General features: G+C 36.2%; 1 protein-coding gene and 1 non-coding gene across 21 annotated transcripts in view; both read right to left on the reverse strand.

Annotated features, from left to right (window-relative positions):
• Positions 1 to 21,835, reverse strand: part of CCDC91 (coiled-coil domain containing 91) — a 353,160-nt gene that overhangs the window by 31,080 nt on the left and 300,245 nt on the right. The window lies entirely within an intron of this gene.
• On the reverse strand, positions 8,419 to 8,526 carry LOC131484142 (U6 spliceosomal RNA). Its single transcript, XR_009248053.1, has one exon. It is a non-coding gene; the product is annotated as a U6 spliceosomal RNA (small nuclear RNA).

Here is a 21,835-nt window from a genome sequence, read left to right on the forward strand (position 1 = left end):
CACCAATGATAATCACAAGTCTGTCAAGAGGGAGCATGGAGTCTAGTTGTTAGGATTGTTCCCTCTGGAGTCCCAAATTCTGCCATTTTCTAGTGGTATGACCTTGGGTAAGTTACCTAACCTTTCTCAAAGCTTAAGTTTTCTTTTTCTTTCTTTTCTTTGTTTTCTTTCTTTTCTTTCCTTTCTTTTCTTTCTTTCTTTTCTTTCTTTCTTTCTTTCTTTCTTTCTTTCTTTCTTTCTTTCTTTCTTTCTTTCTTTCTTTCTTTCTTTCTTTCTTTCTTTCTTTCTTTCTTTTCTAATATGAAATTTATCGTCAAATTGGTTTCCATACAACACCCAGCGCTCATCCCAACAGGTGCCCTCCTCAATGCCCATCACCCACTTTCCCCTACCTCCCACCCTCCATCAACCCTCAGTTTATTCTCAGTTTTCAACAGTTTCTCATGGTTTGCCTCCTTCCCTCTCTGTAATTCCCCCCCCTCCCCTCCCCCATGGTCTTCCGTTAAGTTTCTCAGGATCCACATAAGAGTGAAAACATATGGTGTCTGTCTTTCTCTGCCTGACTTATTTTACTTAGCATAACACTCTCCAGTTCCATCCACGTTGCTACAAAGGCCATATTTCATTCTTTCTCATTGCCAAGTAGTATTCCATTGTATATATAAACCACAACTTCTTTATCCATTCATCAGGTGATGGACATTTAGGCTCTTTCCATAATTTGGCTATTGTTGAAAGTGCTGCTATAAACATTGGGGTACAAGTGCCCCTATGCATCAGCACTCCTATATTCCTTGGGTAAATTCCTAGCAGTGCTATTGCTGGGTTATAGGGTAGGATCTATTTTTAATTTTTTGAGGAACCTCCACACCGTTTTCCAGAGTGGCTGCAAAAGCCTAAGTTTTCTTACGTGTAAAATAGTAACTTACTATGAGGCCTGTTTTAAGGATTAAATAAGATAATGCATATGAAATAGTGACTGGTAAACTATGCACACTGAATAACTGATAGTTATATTGAACATCTGTTGCTTTTTGGCTTCTGGCATCTTAGTTCTCCCTCTTAATGGCAACTTGAACTCCATTTGGGGATTTAATTCTTACCCCTTGGATTTAGTACGGTGGACTGTAATTAGGTGTCTTGCCCTCCCCTAGCCAAAGGGCAGGCATGTAACCCAAACCAACCCAGTCAGATTCTCCTTCTCTGGAATTTATATACCAAGTGGAGAAACAACACAGAAAATGGTAAATTTTGTCCATTCATGGTAATGCTACCCTAACCAGTTTATTTTTCACTGTAACACCATTGTTAACACTGTTGCCTCTGAATTTCCAAAGGTGATTTATTTATCTTGCCATGCCAATGTCTGGTGTACAGCCTTCCATCAATTCCATAAGCCTCTGATAACCTTTCAACAAAATCCCTTTTCCTAAAGTTAACCTGATCCAGGTCTATTGCTTGTAACCAAAAAAAACTCTATATACACCAGCTATATCTGAAATCTGCATAAATTATCTAATCTAATTGATATTTAATTATAGTAAGTGCAAATAAGATTTAGTGACTTCTCTCTGCTTTCAGAAATACGTTTTATCATTGATTTGGCTTTTGGTTTTAGCCCTAATACATATCCCCACACAGTGAAGTCTATGAGGACTGTTTACCTAAAAGAAAATTCTGTGGAGCAAAGGTGCTGTTTAAGCAGTCATCTCTGTTTGCTCTCTGTTGGAGCACTTCTTGGTAGGGCTTCAAGAAATACAAGGCAAGTGAAAAGAAACTGAATGTCTGATTGATGTCTGATTGCCTGAGTCCACAATTCTATAGGCTTACCTGAGATCTTAAATAAGAATCTTTTCAGATACAGAGGCTTTCATTATTTTTGGCTTTCCTTCTGTGTCTTGGATGTGGTTGCTCTTTGGGTATAGCTACGGGTCAGACTCTGTGTGGTCAATCTGAATCTGCAATTACTGGCATCCAGGGTCAGAGGAGAGGGGTGTAGCAGCAGTGAAAGTGCATGTTTCTTAAACAAGGAAAGAAATGAATAATCACTTTGGTTTTGCTTTACAGATGCTTTGATCCGCTTCATTTTTCACTGTGGGAAGACAGAATGGCAATCTCTGAGTTGCTTTAGCGTTCACTTCCCAGAATAAATCTTTCAAGGCCATGGAGTATCATGCCTCTGTCAGCGGGGCTGCACTATGAACAAGCCATTAAGATGGCATTTCAGTGCAGGGCACAGAAATAATATACTTTCCCATCACTTGGTGTACAAAATTTGGCGCTCCACTCATTTGTCTGCACTTCAGAGCAAACGATTCTAAGGGCAAACGGTAAGAGTTCTTTGAGCAGAAAAGTTTGGAAAACTTAAGTGGGTAGTTAAGAAGGTCAAAGATTTCCTTGTTCTTACAGAATAATTATGCCCAATTCCAGTTTTTTTGTGAAAAAACAGGGGAAAAGAAGTCCATTAATGGATACCAAAATGGGCAACAGTTCCTATCTTCAGTGTTACTGAAGCAGCCTTTACCGACTGTAGTGCGTACAGTTTAGGGTGTTCTACCGCACCATGACCAGTTGGTCATTCTGCAGCAAGTTTCCAAAACTAAAATGGCAGGTTAATTTATAGCCTTAGTGAAGCTGTTCTGCTAACCTTCACTGAAGTCCATTACCTGCCCCACAGGGCATTTTTTCTTGATCTACATATGATGAGTGAAATACATGCATAAGAATCTTCTAAGTGACATAAACATTTCCATGCATATAGTTCAATAATTAGTTCAAAATCTTCCTTAAAAAAAACCCACCTAACTTATAGAAGGCATGGAAATATTTAGTGATTACATAATTTATTCATCTTCCTAGGAAATACTTTACCCCCCCTGGTGGTAAAGAAGCAACTAATTCAGGGTGGTCTTTGATTATTCTTTCCTCTCAGTTGTATGCCCTCTTTTCTCAACCTACTAGTTAGCAATTCTACATTTTGTACAGTCTAAGGATGCTCGTTGCAAGGGATTTATTTATATCATGGATTGTGCTATACTGAACACATAATGGAACTCATCAATTAAAGATTGCTGAAGTGACAGTTTCAGCACCATGTCTTATGGTAATATATATATCCTTCCTTATTCTTAAGAAACATTCAAATGTCATCAATTATTTCAGTGGGTACTTTTTAAGCCAGAATCTAATTTTAAAATTTATAGTCTAGTTCAAAACTTGCTATGAGATTTAGAAGGTGCTAATTTCAACCATGAACACAGAGTAATGTTCTTCAGTGTGAAGCTGCATCTAATCATTCGTTCACTTCTCATGGGGAGCAGAGGAATGAGGCATCTCAGTGATTCCCACTATTCCCTACATAAAACTCTACTAGCGCTTTCTCACCAGAGACCAGATGAATGCTAACTACTTTTATGAAGTTATAGGATATATGCAGATGTAAGATATAGTTACTCTGTATCTGTAGGGTTTTTTGGTTGTAAGCAATAGAACTGGATCAGGCTAACTTTAGAAAAAGAAATTTTGTTGAAAGGATACCAGAGGCTTGCATAATTGATGGGAGGCCATAGCCCAGACATGGGAATGGACAAGCAAAGTTTTTCTCCTTTCATTAAATTGACATTTTTCAGTTCAAGTACAATAAGCTAAAACACTCACTACCTTGCATATTTTACTACTTTTGAGAATTTTCGTTTTCCTTAGTTTAAATCAGAGGCTGCTATATTATAGCTAAGGAAACTAAGAGATGGCACCATGCTTTTAAAAATATGATTCCAGGGGCGCCTGGGTGGCGCAGTCGGTTAAGCGTCCGACTTCAGCCAGGTCATGATCTCGCGGTCCGTGAGTTCGAGCCCCGCGTCAGGCTCTGGGCTGATGGCTCGGAGCCTGGAGCCTGCTTCCGATTCTGTGTCTCCCTCTCTCTCTGCCCCTCCCCCGTTCATGCTCTGTCTCTCTCTGTCCCAAAAATAAATTAAAAAAAAAAAAAAAGTTGGAAAAAATATGATTCCACTGAACTAATACTGGGTGTCAATCCTAGATTGGCCCTCTGTCACAATGCTGCTGAGAACTACAACCAGTTCAGGTGACTAATTCTTATCTGAATATATCGTTTCTGTGGTGTAAACTTGTTGGAAGACAGGTAAAATTGTTATAAGGGTTTACCTGAGATGACAATTGGGGTCTTTAAGTAATGGGGAAAAGCATACAGGAGTCTACACTTGACTTATGGACTAATGACTACTTAAAGGCATGGACTTACAGAATTCTGCCTCCATTTAAGAAAAATGGAGAGAAGAATGCCATGTCTTTCAGATAATGCATAGATAACAAATAAAAAATTTAAAATACTCCCCCAAAATAAATAAGGCAATTTATATATTTAAAAGCAGTTGATTCAATACAAACTTTACTCTAGAGGCCTTAGTCTTTACATTGTACTCAGATAAGTAACATCCATTTCTGATTCCGAATTAGGTGCTCATATTATTGTCACTTGTGACTTCTATGCTTGGTTTTGTCCTTCATTTCTTTTTTCTTATCTAAATTCCAACCCTTCTTATCAGTCAGAGGTGTATTTAGCTGTGTGCAACAGAAATCTGACAAACAGTGGCTTAAAGAAGGATTTATTATTTAATGCACCATGGTCTCTGGGAGTAAGCCGTCCAGAGCTGGTAAGCAGTCCAGGAACAGACTATTTTCTTGCATGGGGCTCTTTAGTGCATGTGTGTGTGTGTGTGTGTGTGTGTTTGTGTGTGTGTAATATATATATATATATATATATATATTACACACACAGTTCCCTTTGATCATAAGATGGCTGTTGCACCCTCAAGTATTAGTTTATGTACTAAACAGGAAGGAAGTGAAAGGAAAAGCAAAGCATACTTGCCAAAGGAGTGTGCCAGTTTTTACCAAAAAAAGAAACTTCTTAGAAACCTCACTCAGTAGACTCTTTAGCACCTCAGTGGCCAGAACTGGGTTATGTGACCACTAAAGACTGAAGAGGAGTTTGAGGAGGAAGCTGTCTATGACTGTATACACTGCTGCCTTTAAAAACCCTGGAATCCTATTAATTCAGCAGAAGGAGAAACTTTATTTTATGTAGGTAATTAGCACTGTTTGCCACAATTCTGCAGTGCTAGATGAAGAACTATGGTCTTTACACAGTCTGCCCTGTTTCTTCATGTTCCCTTCTCTGAACATTCTGGGCAATTATCATTGAGCTGAGTCATGTATTACAACAATTGTGTGCTGCCTTGTACAATGCACTCATTTTAAAACATGTATTTAGACTCATCATCCCATAAGTTCTCAAAAATGAGTGTCAGATTTCATAATACTTCTGCATCATATAAATATGATATTTGACTTACTAATGAATTTACTCACGAATTTCATCTCAATCCTGTTCTCTAGAAAAGTAAATAGCTTATCATTGTTGCTCTAAAAGATATTTCATTTTTGACTACTCCCTAAGCAATCTAGCTATTTTCTAAATTGCTTTAAGAGTCTTACTGGCTCTCTGCTATAGTTCCTAAGCTTATAGCTTTCTTAACAACATTACAACAATAAAACCAAACAAATGAGAAAAAACACCACCCTGTGTTATATCAAAGGTCTTAAGGAGTGAGGTATATTTTAAAATAACCTGAAACTTAGCACTGAAGTAACTGTGGTACAAATCAATTATGACAACTATTTTGCATCTGTTTCCATCTTCATTTTCTCTCTCAAACATGTCTTCCAATTAAGAGAAATGAAACAATAAATAGAGAGTCTTCAACAAACAGTGCAACTTTCTCAATAAATAAGTGCTCTCCTTACTATAATAGCTCTCTAAAAAATCTTTATGGTTATCTTTTCTTAGACATAAGTGTGGAAAAGACCACTGGTCTAAAATAGAACCTCCATGGCCCAACAAAATGGTTATTTCTTAATTTATGAACACATATTGTATTTTTCTAGGAATATGTTATACATGTTATGAAATAAGTACTATTTAAAAAAGGATAATGCAATTGAATAATGCTTCCTTGTATTTGAAAATCTTGATACAGCAATTTGACTCTAGATGTAGTTTAACACTTATTTTACTTTTTAATTTGAGAGGCAGAGAGAAAGAGAGAGAGAGAGAGAGAGAGAGAGAGAGAGAGAACATGCATACAAGCAGAGGAGAGGAGCAGAGGGAGAGGGAACAAATCTTAAGCAGGCTCCACGCTCAGCACAGAACCTGACATGGGGCTCGATCTCATGACCGTGAGATCATGACCTGAGCCAAAATCAAAAGTCGGATGTTCAACTGACTAAGCCACCCAGGTACCCCAACACTTGGTTTCAATGTCTGTCAGAGCTGAAAAAGAGACCTCAAAATAATATGTAGGTGAAATCTGAAACACAGCATAGTTAACTCTACTTATTAAATCATGAGGCTCATTTTCCAATTTCCAGAGTTTAGTGAAATTTTGAAAACACTGAATTGAGTATTGTATGACACTAAAAATCTGTGAAAAAGTTGTAGTATTTTTACTGTTATGTTTGGTGTTTTCAGGAGATGAGAGAAGAAACAGGAGGCAAGATGACATAGAGCCCTATAGGCCACTGCAATGACTCTGGTTTTCCTCTGAGTGACATGGACTCATTTCAAGATTTTATACAGAGGAGTGATATAAATCTGACCGAAGTTTCAAAAATGACTTCTCAGTGCAAGTGTAGAAGTAAAGATACCAGTCGGGGCGCCTGGGTGGCTCAGTCGGTTGAGTGTCCGACTTTGGCTCAGGTCATGATCTCACAGTTTGTGAGTTCCAGCCCCACGTCAGGCTCTGTGCTGACAGCTCAGAGCCTGGAGCCTGCTTCAGATTCTGTGTCTCCCTCTCTCTCTGCTCCTTCCCTACTCACACTCTGTCTCTCTCTCAAAAAATAAACAAAGATTTAAAAAAAAAAAAAAAGAAGTAAAGATACCAGTTAGGAGGTTTGTGTAGAAGTCCAGGCAAGAGCTGACAGTGGCTTGGGCAGTGGTGAAAGCAATCGAAGTGGTCAGAATCTGGATATATATATATTTTTTAATTTTTTTTAATGTTTATTTTTTCTTGAGAGAGAGAGAGAGAGAAAGAGAGAGAGAGAGCAGGGGAGGGGCAGAAAGAGAGGGAGACAGAATCCCAAGCAGGCTCCGTGCCGTCAGCACAGAGCCTGATGTGGGGCTTGAACCCATGAACCATGAGATCATGACCTGAGCCGAAACCAAGAGTTGGAGGCTTAACCAACTGAGCCACCCAGGCGCCCCAGAATCTGGATATATTTTAAAGATAGATATCCCTATATATTAGATATAGGGAGAGAGAAGTAATTCTTAAAGTTTTAGCTTACACATCATTATGTTGAGAAGGATTCTCTGATCCACTAGGACTTCATTAGGTCATCTTTCCAGGTGCTTCGATAGCACCCTGTGCCACTTCTGTCTCAGCACTTTCACATGGGTGGCAATTTCTGGTTTTCCCCAGACTACAGTTTTTCCAAGACTATAATCCTTGGAAGTGTAGACATCATGTCTATCTTACTTATAGTATATACTCACTATATAAATATTAAATCAGCAATTGTTAATGAGTGAATAGAATATGTAAAATCTATACAGTAGAAATCAATAATACTCTGTTGGCAATAAAAATGTTGGGAAATTTTTTATTGGTATAATATTGTACAAAATCTTATTTTTCAACAGTGCTACATCACCAATTCTATCAAACTGTTCATAATCACTTATATTTTATTATGAACTATTGTAGTTAACAGCCAAATTATGGGAAGAGTCCAAATGTCCATCAACTGATGAACGGATTAAGAAGATGTGGTGTACAATGGAATACTACTTGGTGATAAAAAAAGAATGAAATTTTGTTATTTGCAACAATGTGGATGGAACTGGAGGGTATTATGCTAAATGAAATACATCAGTCAGAAAAAGATATCATATGTTTTCACTCATATATGGAATTTGAGAAAGCTAACAGAAGACCATAGGGGAAGGGAGGGAAAAATAAGTTACAAACAGAGAAGGAGGCAAACCATAAGAGACCCTTAAATACTGAGAACAAACTGAGGGCTAATGGAAATGGGGGGGGGGTTGGGGAGGCAGGAAAATGGGAGATGGGCACTGAGGAAGGCACTTGTTGGGATGAGCACTGGGTGTTGTATGTAAGGGATGAATCATGGGAATCTACTCCCGTAGCCAAGACTACACTGTATACACTGTATGTTAGCTAAAATGACAATAAATTATTAAAAACAAACAAACAAAAAAATTCCTGTAGTTAAATCATAGTATATTCTTTAGCAGATGGTAGTAGCTCTTGAAAGACTTTATCAAGGGCATCTAATATTTTTCACACCCTAACGTATGAGAAAGTCTTAAGAACCTACAGCATATATGAGAATTGCTGATTTTATTTCATGTGTCATCCTTGCACAGGGACCATGCTAATCTTCTCTGTTTTGTTCCAGTTTTAGTGTATGTGCCGCTGACGTGAACACTAACTGCTTTTATTTTAAATGTCAAATTGGCCAGACCATATACTATTAGACACTAATAGGTTGAGTGTAGAAATAAAACAATTACAGCTTCAGGGAGGGAAGTTGGGAACATTCCTGTGCTGACTGCTGATAATGCAGTTCAAATCTCTATGGAATAGATCTACTGACAATCCTTTGTTTTTTCTTAGTTTTATACAGTATATACATATTCTGAGAAAAAGTTATTGAAACAGAGCTTTAAAAGCCCAAAGCAAATGGGTAGCACAGCTTTCCATGATTCAAAACCTGGTAATGGTATTAATTTCACTCTTCACATATCCTTTGTGCTTGCTATGTATCTGCTTAGAAAGGAATTAAAAGTATACTTAGCCAATGGTATCTCTCTAAGTTTCTCAGGGTGATTTTACCATGGTGAGTTTACTACATTGAAGGACTGGTTTTTAGCTGTGCAGGTAAAGACCTCAGATTTCCACAATACTAAGCACAAATCTTTCTCTCAAAAGAGTCACAGTAAGTCAAGTTCACCAGACTGTGTAAAAACTTCCCTGTGTTGTAAACAAGTCATAATCAGAAAGCTGCCTAATAAGCAGAGGATCTGAACAAATGGAGTTATATCACATAAATGTTTAATGGCATTTCTTCATTCATGAAACAGAATTTTCTTTTCTTTTTATTTTAAAATTCTAATTTATTTATTTTGAAAGCAAAAGAGCAAGAGCGAGAGAATCCCAAGCAGGTTCTGCACTGTCAGTACAGATCCCAATGTGGGGCTCAAACTCACAAACCATGAGATCATGACCTGAGCTGAAGTTGGACGCTTAACTGACTGAGCCACCCAGGTGCCTCAAAACAAAATCTTCTTGAACATCTGCTATGTGTCGAGCTTACTCTGAGATACTGAGAATACAGTGGTGAACAAAATAGACAAGATACTTTAATGAGGGAGATAGACAATTAATACAGATTTTTGTCTGTGTTTTTTTAATTGATGCATCTCTAGTACTTAGAGTACTTCCTAGTACATATTAGGTCTCTGATGATATTTGATGATTGAATGAAAAATGCAATATAAACTATTCAAATAGTTTCGGATAATGTTATATACTAAGAAGAAAATAAAATGGAATCATGATACGATAAAGTAAGGTTAGTAGAAGAGAGAGTAGCTTGCCGAGATTGGTTTATTTGGTAGATTAGATTGCTGTTTGGCAACCATTAACCCATTCTTTTTCTCCACCTCCATGGGAGGATTAGTTTTGCACTCCACTGATGTTGAATTTGACTGTGCAACATGGTTGGCCTAGTAGTGGGTGGAATATACTTTTCTCCCTTTTGACCTTGGGCTTGGCTATATGACTTGCTTTGGCCCACAAGATGTCAGAGGTGACACAGTCAAAAACTTGTTCACGTTCTTGGGTTTCCCCTCTTGCACTTCTGCCATCGATGTAAGAAGAACATGCCTTGGATAGCCCATAATAGATACCCTCTGACTTTTAGAATCTGTGCTCAAGTGGTTTAATTTCTTTCACTAAATTCAAAAACTTTGATTCTTGAAAGTCTATGCTATTTTCATTAATCTGTTGACTACTAATGTCAGAGTCTTAAACATGAAAGAAATATGAGTGAACAAGTTGCATTTTGGTGGGAGAGTTGAAAGGAAGGGACTTTTACTAACTATTAAAGTACACAATAAAAAAAGGTAGATGTAAAACTTCTTTTTTTATTAACAGGATTTTTTAGTAATTTAACCACTAAAATCAACTAAGAGCAGAAGGAGAGCATGTTTGTTTAGTCCAGTGGCTAAGCTCCACCCCAGACAAGATATTTTCATTTTCAACACATGATACATAAGAAGAGGAAAATGTGAACCACAGGAATGGAATAAATATTGAGGACAAAAGCGAAGTGTTGAATATATTATAGTCACACTAAATCTTAAATGAATAAGCACTCTAAACTATAAAGGAAAAACTAAGCAACAAAGTTATTTTATACGCCAAATGTCCCCACAGATGAATAAAAAGCAGACATTAAAATTCTTGTAAAATGGCAAAGAAACTATGATTAATATGTTCCTGGTACAAGGTAATGATCACATTATGCATGTGAAAAATATGAAAATTTGAAAAATCTTGGTGTCAAGAATAATGGGATCCTTTAATGAATCGATCCCAACATACACTGAATGTTGGATATAGGATTTATCCTAAAATATTGTACTTCAATGTTCAGAAAATTATCTAGGCTGGAAAACATTATCTGGAAAAGCCTCAAATGGATTGGAGGGATCTAATGTTGAAACTTACTAGTATAATAATGTTCTGACTGGCAGCCAGGGTTTGGGCAGCCATAATCTTCTATAGCCCACAATCTCAAACAAAGACAGAAGTAAAAAGGACCTGTGAAAATAGACAGAACAAAACCTATATATTTATTACACAGTTAGGGACTAAAGATTCTCCTTTTTCAGACTTAGAACATATGTGACTTAAATATGACAAAGAGTACTTTGCTATCTAGTTTCTTATTTTCTTTAGTTTCTTCAGAGTTGAAAAACATAGCAGAGGTCATGGATAACAGGCTTGACAGCAAGAAAATGGAGAGGATTTAGAAGAAATAGATCCACTGATAAGAGCGTGAAGTAAATACAGAGAACAAAGATGTTTCCAAGGACACAAGAGACAACTAAAATTTAATCTAGGTGAATTACAAGTTAATCAAGTTCTTTCTACTTCAGGAATCTTTGTGGCCATCACTCTATGAAAACAAGTACTATAATTAATGTATAAAAGATGTCCCTAAATTACCAAAGGTAAAAATTGTTGGTTAACGCAAGAACAAATTTAATCACTAAAACTTAAAAAAAAATCTATTTATATATATCTTCTAAAACTATCTATTTTTAGCACAAATACATGGAACAAAAACCTTATCTATCCAAATACTGCATATCCTCTGAATAGTGTCACATCACTTAGGCGTAACTGTAGAAACCTCAGATTATTTGAGAAAGTATGAACTTGTGGTGTCCAAGTGGCAAACTTTCTACAAGATGTCTGATGAACCTGGCGACTGCTAAAGTCCTGATTTAGTAAGAATGAAACCCATGTAGTTTGACTTCAAAGGATCAGATTTAGAATTAGCCATGAGACTAAAAAGCTGGAAAAATATTTCTACAGTAACCATAGCAACTTGGAAAAAATTCTCAAAATATGTAGTGGCCATTTATAATGTTCTCTGATTTTTGATACCCTTCCTGTGTTTGATGAATTTCTAGCCTTATGAGGTATAACTCCCCTAGGTAAAACTCAGAAAACTTAGTTATCTAACCTGCTCTACTCCCAAGGCTCTGCTAATCAAAGTTGACTGTAATAGACTTTGATTCAGAAAGAACAAGAGGAAGGAAGCTCTGAAGACCAACCGTTTTGCTCGTATGGATGAGACACATTCAACTGTTGGATATTTCAATGGTTGCATTAAGCAATGGGTTCTTTTGGTGCTTGATGGGAATGTAGCAGCGAAGAAGGACTTATCTTTGAACAAGTTTTGTGGTGTAGTTTTGGTATTGTTTCCGGAAGCTTAACCTTCATCCTGGTTCTCCGGCTTTCAACAATTTGGTCAACTACTCAATTTCCTTTTAATAAGATTTTTTTACTGTTTAAGTAGCCAGAAAAACCCTGATTGACACTAAATGGCTACTAAGCAGCGGCTGAAGGCAATGTAACCTCAGGAATATCAGAAAGATCTATGGTTAGTTCTGGCTCTCTAAGGGCTGATGGCTCTAAAATTCCAGCCAGTTTTCTGAAAGAGAAAAAAAAAAATTAAAAAGCAACATCTGGCAGCCTACATAGTAGCAAAGTAAAAAATTATTACCTACAGTCACTTGAAATGAAGTGATCAATGAAGGCAAGACTTCGGAAGATCCAGAGACTACTAATATGGAACAACAATATAAAGAGTGTGAAGAAGACAAAATTACTTGCTTTTATTTCCATAGCACAGCTTTAAAAAAGATAATGAAATGTTCACAATTCTAACTTCTCAGTTCAAGACAAAAATCGCAGCGAACAACTATTCCCTAATGCTCCCGGGGAAGGAAAAGCCAGCACTGATGGACAACACTGTCCATTTTTTATAGACCAGAAGTGCTCATGCTGCTTTCCATGGAGTTGAGTTGTAATCAGAATGCTCTGGCCCACACTGACCATTGGCTTTGGCTACTTGATCAAATGATCCATATAACAGATAGGCATCAAAAAATTCCAACTTAATAAAATTATAAGATTCCCAGGTTTAATGAAGAGATGCCTGTCTTGAGCCACTACAACAAAAATTTATAATGTCTTTTCCAATTTCTAGTCCTGTCAATTATTTGCAGACTCAGAGCTTTCTGAGCAAAGAAGAGAATGCATGTTCCTAAAGATATAGCTTGTAATGACATCAGAGGTGTAAACTGTAAACTGTGAGCTTGGCCTTTCTCATCAAGGTAACTGCACTGAAGAAAGGGAAATACCAGGTCTTTTGAGTACTGTTGTATAACAGCTCTGAACTAATCCTAAAAAACAAGGGACCTAGAATACCACTGTGGATTAGTGGTCACAAAGGATGATTGTAGGAATCAAATGATGACTGGAGTTTTACCCTGAATCTGCCTCACATCCAGCCCACTAGGACCTTAAACACACAGAGTATACAAATGGCACTGGAGAAGGATAGTAGATTACCAGAGGCTTCATCAGATAGTGATTTCATAAGCAGCTGCTATTGCAGATGTACATTCTTTACTCAAGCTCTCAGCACCAGGTATATGACTATTAATCTGCAAATGATTTTTTCCTCTTTCCCAACAGAGAGAGAACACCTGTAACAGCTGCTTTCATAGAGCAATAAACTATTCTATCTTAGGGTTATATAAATTATTTGGCTCTGAACTGCAATATATTTCACAAAGACCATTACTGTCTCGCCAAAACATAGGACAACTATATTGATGACATTATGTCTCCAGGACGTGGAAAGCTGGAGGTAATAAGTATTCAGGATTCTTTGTACAGATATGTTAAACACATCTATAAGTCTAATATAAGTGTAGTAAGGTGGGAGACACATTATATGAATATATAAGAGCTACACCTCGGTGAAGTTTCTGAGGGCCCAGTGATCTTAAGTGTATCAGGATAACCTCTACAAAGTTAAAAGTAACTGTGCCTTGTGCCTCTTCCTACCAAGAAAGAGGCGCAGTGGCATGTGTCTTTTGAAAGTAATATATATCACATTGGGAATCTTGCTTTGACCTATTTATAAAGTGACCTGAAAGCCCCCAGATATGAGTGGGCACAAGAGGAAAAAGGAGCCCTCCTAGTTAATCCGGGCCACAGAGTATCTACCTGGCCTTCATGATCTACTGATTCAATGTACTTAGAACTGCCAATATTTTATCCAAATGCTAGATGGAGCCTGTGGCAAGTTCTGATTGAGGAATCCCAACTGAGATCTCTAAAGTTTTGGAGCAACATCACCAGGCAGGAAATTTGTTCCTTTGGAAAGGAGCATTTAGCTTGCTACTAAGTCCTATTAAAGTCTGTATGTTGGACTGTGGAAAAAATAAATGTGACCTGATCTGCCCCAAATGAACTTGGTTTAGCTGATTCACTGAACTATTAAATTAGGCATGCTCAGTAGCAAGCCATATTAAGTGATTGTGACATATATGGAATGAGACTTGAGAAAGTTCTTACAGCAGAGATCATATGATCAGATCACTCACACTCTCAGCTATACTTGCCTTGTGGTAGGTTGCTGCAACAGATTTCAGGCCATTCCCTTTGTGAACACATTTTGTTTTTATAAGGGATAGCTGAAGTATTTTGCTCTTACTTTACCTGATGTTACCGTTAATATTGTTAAGTATGGAAGAAGGGTCTATTTTGAAGGTTAAAGTATTAGCAAAGGGTATATATAAATTGATGTTGAATAGCCAAGCAATGTAGGATAGTGTATGTTTGTCATGTTTTCTTCTTTTGGCATTTTGGAAAAACCCTTAACATATCAGGAGATATCCTATGCTTATAAGTTTAGTCACTGTGAGACAGAATGCACAAAGAGTATTTTCTTAGCTTGTTTTTGTACCCAGTATATAGGCAGACATGTGATCAAAGGTCTACCAACCCGGTTTACACCCATGAGATTTCAGTAAGAAATGAGCAATCTGATGAATGAAACTCCATATGGGACTTTTTTAACTGGTGAGGGTAGAGGCAGAGATTTAGCCAGAGGCTGTGAGATGCAGTCAGTGATACACAAGTGGTGTTAGGTGGGGAAGTGAAAGCAATAAGTTTGGGGGGAGTTTGGTGGGGAAGCAGCAGCAATGAGATTTCCTCATGAGGCCAGTTCTATGTCATGGTTTTGGGGTTTGCTTTTGGAAGCTGAATTTCAAAGCCCATTTTCCCATCCCAATAACCTCTTAATAAATAAACTCCTTTTTCTGCTTAAGCAGTCAGAGTCAACTTCTACTGCTTAAAATTAGGAATTCAATCTGAATTTTAAAAATAAACAGTTTTCAAGTAGACCAACAACTTGCCAGATATTTATAGGATCTTAATCAGGGTAACTGCAAATTTTCTGTTAAAGGGATGCAACGATAAAAATTAGTTCTTAGGGGGTAAACTCATGTGAATGCTGCACCTTTATGTATAAAACTAAGGATTATGGAATCTCATGCATGGAATCTCAACTGAACCAATCAATGATGAGGAGAATTGATGAAAAATGACTAGAAAAAGAATACAGAATAATATCTTTAAAAGGAGATAAAATAAGAGATGTACATTGCTGCATCAATCCCAGAGAAAGAAGTACAATTATGTCTTATCTATCCATTTAGTATTCTTTATTTTAAAAAATAAGAAAAACTGTCTGACAATCTAGTCAAAGACTAAGGCAGACATGTGATTCACCCATAATCTAATGGATTTCATTCAGAAATAATGTGATGATAATAAATGATGTATCTGCTTCCTCTCTGTTACAGACTAGAGTTCACATGTATTAAATAATTGGCCTTCCTTTAAAGAGGGAGCACAAAGCTTCCAGAGCAAGACAGGAGCACAGAGAGGTCATGTCAGTGCATATGAATCAGCAACGAACAGAATGTCAAGGAGGTTTTCTCTGTTTTCATATGAGAAGAAAAATACCGCATCTCTTAGAAAATGATTTTTTCATGCTGTTTCCAAGGCACTATTAGTTACAAACCAAATTGTTATTTTTGCTATTTTTTCAAAGGAAAGAACTGATGGCTGAGGAGATACATATGATGGAAAACAACTATATAATAAATCAAGTAGTTTAAATGTAAAAACTATTAGTGTCTTTTGGTAATAATACCATCTCCTTTCTACTGAAAGTAAATTTTGACAAGGAAATAATAGTCATTTCAAGAATTTCAGTTAAAAAGTAGCACATGAAAAATAATTCATCTCTTAATTATTTATACATTTAAAAAATAAGTCAAAGAATGGGAAACAACAGATATTCATAAATATGCAGGTAATATAAAGAACATTAACTTATTATAGAGTAAGTCTACAATCCCACAGATATAATTTCTATAGCCAATTGTTCAAAGTACACAAGAGAAAGTTATATTATTTGTAAATGTTTTACAAGAAACTCTTGCAGATATTAGTGCAAAGCCTGAATTGTTACTGTTCGAACACTGCATCTTTCTTTTAAATGACAATTTCTTCTATCTAGCAAGATTAAATTAAGAATCAAGAGCCATTGAGAAGTGTCAGACAAGTAAATACTAGGATTATACTACTTAGTTCTGTGCTAAAATAATATAAAATCAAGTTTTTGTAAAAAAGTATTATCCATGCCAACTAACTTCAAAATTTAACAAAATTGGTTTTCAAACAGATTATGTTGGGATCATGATTCAGTTTTCTTAATTTGCTACATAAAAACTTGTTTGCAATAATGACTTGTATATTTGGATCTATTTTAAAGGACTGAAATAATCTGACATGTTAGTTTTCTTTTTAATTCCTACAGGAGTATAATTTTAAGGGAGTTTGGCATTAGCCTGTATGTGAGTAGAAATGTGTACTAACTCCTGGAATACACCCACAAAGACTTTTATGAGAACTAAAGATAGAGATAATACCACCTGGAATAATAGAGCTAGAATGGTTTTAAAAAAGACAAAGCAAAGTTATCGTTACCTTATCACTGCTATCACATAAGCTGGTGGTGGTTTTAACGTCACAGCTTAATTTATGTTGTACCTTTCATAAAACTTCATTTTAAGACTTTGTCAATCTTTTACTACTACCTAACATGGTCACGCCAACTAGAAAAATATCAGTCTTCTTTGCTATATAAATCAAATCTTAAAACCCTGCAGAAATAATATTTAAGCTATCTAAACCAATAGTCTTTGCTAGGGTCCTCAGAAGTTCCCAGTAGGTGAAAAAGGTACTTAAAAATAACTTATAAATTGTATGCAATACATAACTGCAAGCAATTTCCCAAGTGAACTCTGTATGACTGTACACTATCCTTGTTTTTCTACTTTCCTTCCTCATTTGTCTGGATGGAGCTAATTTATTTAATTTATCCAAATAGAGCCTGGAAAAGTAGAAAGGGGATTAAAAGCCTGCTAGTGGAGAAACTGACAATCCTAGACTACTGTATGAAAAGTAATGCAGAAAGCAAATTATCTAATCAGACTTAAGGAGCTACTGGGGCATCTCCCTATATGGTTTGCAGTCAGACAGAACCAAGTTAAAATTTTGACTCTCTTACTGATCTTGCGCCATGATCAAATATCACTGACTTTCAATTTTCCTTGTCTGCAAACAGCAGATATTATTTCAGAGTTGTTTTGAGGATTATGTGAAACAGTGTAAATAAAGCAGCTACCATAATATTTTGGACAAACTTGGCACTCAATAAATGGTTTTTGTTTTGTATTGTTTTCTGATACAGAACATTTCACTTCAACAACTTCAATTCCACTTAAGCTGAACATTTCTAGGTGTTCTTTTAACAGTCATATCATAATAAGATAATTCTTTATTGCTATTCTTTATTGCTGTATCTTGCTCACATAGGTAGATTGCTGGTAAACAGCTCAGGCTCCAGAGCCAGACTATCACTTTCTAGTTTTATGATTTGGTGGCTAATAATATTCTTAACAATGAATACACACACACACACACACACACACACACTCCTTAGACTAGTGCCTGGAATATGGTAAATGGTACATAAGTATTACCTTTCATCATCACTGTTATCATCATTTCAATTTTGAGGCCTTTGATAGCTACTGCTTCCTCTAGGTCTGACCTCTGGTTTTTCCTTCTTGACCAGTTGCTCACCATTTATATTATGAGATATCCAGACGTTCTGAGTAAAAGCTTCACTGGGTTGGGTCCATCTCAAATGCTATACCTCGCTTATAGGCCTTCCATGATAGTATATCCATCAGGTGTGTCAATTCCTAACTGACACAAGCTATGACTCAAAGTTGACATTTTGTTGATTTATCTTTGTTTTGAATCAATTCTTATCACCATCTAAATTTTAAGAACTTTGGTATAGCGTACTGGAGAAAAGTCATTTGAGTATTTAAAAAAGTTAAAACATTTCATTGAAGAATAAAGCCAATTGTCATTGTGATAATTTGAGAAGTGACTGGATAATTATTTAAATGAATAGTTTAAGTTGCTACACAAAAACAGAGATAAGCATTTTTAGATTCTAAATGACCTCAACAGAAGTATTTACTTACTGTACTTGGATTTAGAAGTTTTTTTTTTTTTTTTTTTTTTTTGGGACAGAGAGAGACAGAGCATGAACGGGGGAGGGGCAGAGAGAGAGGGAGACACAGAATCGGAAACAGGCTCCAGGCTCTGAGCCGTCAGCCCAGAGCCTGACGCGGGGCTCGAACTCACGGACCGCGAGATCGTGACCTGGCTGAAGTCGGACGCTCAACCAACTGCGCCACCCAGGCGCCCCTAGAAGTTTTTTTCTTTAAACAAAATGCTATCCCCCAAACAGAGTATATTAATTGGTATACCAATTAATTGGTTATTTTAATTCTAAGTTGGAACATATGTTGTTATTTCCTGAAACAGATACAGTAATTGGCTTTAATGAAGCATGAAGTTGTATCTATCTTTTCAATTACTCCACTGTTGAAATGGAAATGATCAACAGTGATCTCCCTCACCAGAGACCATGACTATTCACATGTCAGCAAATTTTTTTAAGGTTATTCTTATGCAACTGAGTATAGCAAAATAAGAAAGAGGGTCAAGAAGACTGTTAAAATATAAAGTGAAGGATGGCAATAAATTTTATTTTAAGGTATACTGTATGAAATAAATTTTCAAAGATTGCAAGACGGAAAAAAAATAAATAATTTTTTAGACCACACCTCTATAAACTACATAAACTTTTGAAACCTATTCACCTCACTGGTTTCGCTAACCCTCCTCTGAATTAAGTTTTCTGTTCTTTATATCTAGAGAGGATAAATTTATGAGCTAGTGAAATGTCAGGTGGCAAAATGATTTGCACTGGCTATTTCTAAATCTATCTACCTATTTATTTGTTATTGTGCCATTTGAAATGGGTGAAATTTTATAAATTTGGAAGGTAAATTTTTTATGCATGAACTTAAAATACAGGTTGTGTGCAGAAGCTTTAATTCCCTTTGGCATTAAAAAATGAGGTACGACTGAAAGGGCAGCAAGTACATGTGAGGGTACATTCAATTTACTAGGCCTTGATCAGACAGAAGCGTTTTCTGACATGATACCCAAATGTACAGTTAGAAGGGCAGATGCTTCTTGCATAGGTGATGATACAGCCTACCCCAGGATGAGTAGGAGCAAGTTAATTAGGCTAATTAATTAGAATGAAAATGAAGAATGAAGCTAACTGTCATTGTAATAATTTGACAGATCATTGAAAATGAGGCAGAAGACCAGGGGATGTTCGAAAGTGTCCTTTTCCACATTAATGCATAAATAATGCATAAAATCACTAGTATGATGCAACTGATTTATACCAAGACTTAAAAGCCTCTCGAAAGATTTACCAGTTGTCAAGGAAAATGTTACATACAATGTTGATAGATTTTAGAGGTGTAAGAGACATTACAGATCAGACAGTGGAACTTCCATATTGTTAAGAGAAGAAAAGTCAAGCACCACAAGGCGTTAAATAACTGTCTTGAAATCATGTTTAAGTCAAGTAACTGTAGAACTGATTGGAGAGTTCATTTTGGCCAAATACTAACTCTTAATAAATAGTCTGGGACGCAAACACTAAAGAATACATAGCAAAACTGGATTAAAAGAGTCCTTTTAAAATTAAGAAATTCTGACAATGACTTGACCACAAAAACTTTGAAGATAATTGTTCCTTAGTCTTCTCTAAAGATCTAAATTAAAAGGATCCTCTAAAGTGAAGATTATTTTCCTGGAGGTGACTTAGAAAACACAGGCCATAATTCTGGTTAAGAGGAAAAAAAAATAATCTTTTATTACATTTGGACAAGATTTTATTTTTTAGGAATCACTGCTTGGCTGTGAGTAGTTGTTGCTTGCTGAATGTTATTCACACTTCCTCCCTCATAGCAAGCTCATGTGTAACAGTCTTAACTTGTGGGATGGGTTGGAACACTCCATTTTATTCCAAGGGCCATAGGTCATTATAAACCACAAATTCTTCCTCCCTAGGGAAGAGTCAAGGGATGTGGTCTTTCCTATCTCATTTTTCTACAATCTCCTTTAGTCTAAAATAAATTTTCTGGCACTAAACATAAGATTTGATATATTATAATACCTTACCTGGCAATTAATATCGAGAGAGAAATCTTTTCCAGAATGGCACCTATGGAATTTCTATTGTCTAGTTACAATGAGGCACAATGAAAGAATAAATATTTTAAAGGCCTGACAGGAAGAAATTTTCCCCAAAAGATGATTTTGATGGTCTAGAATGGACATTGATGAACTTTTCTCTATAAAGGGCCAGATGGTAAATATTTTATGTTATATGGTCCCGATAGTCTCTCAAACCACTCTGCTGTTGCAACACGAAACCAGCTAAAAACATTACATAAATGAATGGGTATGCTGTGTGTTTCAGTAAAACTTTATTTACAAAACAAACAGCAAACCAGACTTGAACCTTGAGCTTTAGTTTGCAATCTCTAATATAGAATTTATAATGATTCAAGAGAGTTTAAACCAAAATTTAAATTTTAATGAAATACATTCCAATGCAAAGCACTACACTTGAAGGTACCCTGCTGAAATCTTTGCAGATGATCCTATTTACCTTTTCTTTGCGGCTCTAAAAATTATAGAGAAGACTTATAAGATTATTTAAAAATTAGATACTTTTTATCAACTGATAGAAAACGTATAAGAGCTGAACTGCAAAACACTAGCTTTTCAATTGCATGCTGACTGCAAATTCAATATAATCATTATTTCTTCTGGGCTTAACAAGATAGACTTTACAGAGGATTAAAAAAAACCCTATTACTTCGAATACTTAAAAGGAAGGCATTTTTATCACTGGGACAGATCCATTATCAATTTGAATTATTTTGCTGATTGATCACTTAAAAAGCTCTCCTTGTTTGGATATTTTGGTTCCATACTAATTTTTGGTTATTATTATGACTTGGACTAACAGTATAAGTACCATGTAGCCAACTTAGCAAATAATTTAGGATGCAATTTCAGTGTAAATTATTATTATTATGATTATTTACTTCTGAGAGAGAGGGAGAGAGACAGAGAGACAGAGAGACAGAGTATTAGCAGGCAAGGAACAGAGAGAGGGAGACACAGAATGCAAAGTAGGCTCCAGGCTCAGAGCTGTCAGCACAGAGCCTGGCTGGAACTCACAAACTGCGAGATCATGAGCTGAGCCGAAGTTGGACGCTTAACCGACTGAGCCACCCAGGTGCCCCAATTTCAGTGAAAATTATAATTCACTTAATTAGTACATGTATAGGTAGCCCCTTTGTTCTGTCAAAGATGCTCAGATCAGATGAATAGTATTTATAAAATTTGGTGACACTTCCATTGATTTGAAACAAGAAAGACTAGTAAATGGTGTTTATAAGACATTTTCTCAGTATAATTCTAATTCTTGTACAATTTTAATTCTAATTCCTAGTATAACTGTAATACTTAAAAGGATTGGATAATTGATTAAAAACTTGTTGACTGCAGATATATGGAAAAAGCAATGTTACCCTCTATGGTGATAATGTGAT

This window comes from Neofelis nebulosa, chromosome 8 (assembly GCF_028018385.1).
Source record: "Neofelis nebulosa isolate mNeoNeb1 chromosome 8, mNeoNeb1.pri, whole genome shotgun sequence".
In the NCBI taxonomy this organism is placed as follows: Eukaryota; Metazoa; Chordata; class Mammalia; order Carnivora; family Felidae; genus Neofelis; species Neofelis nebulosa.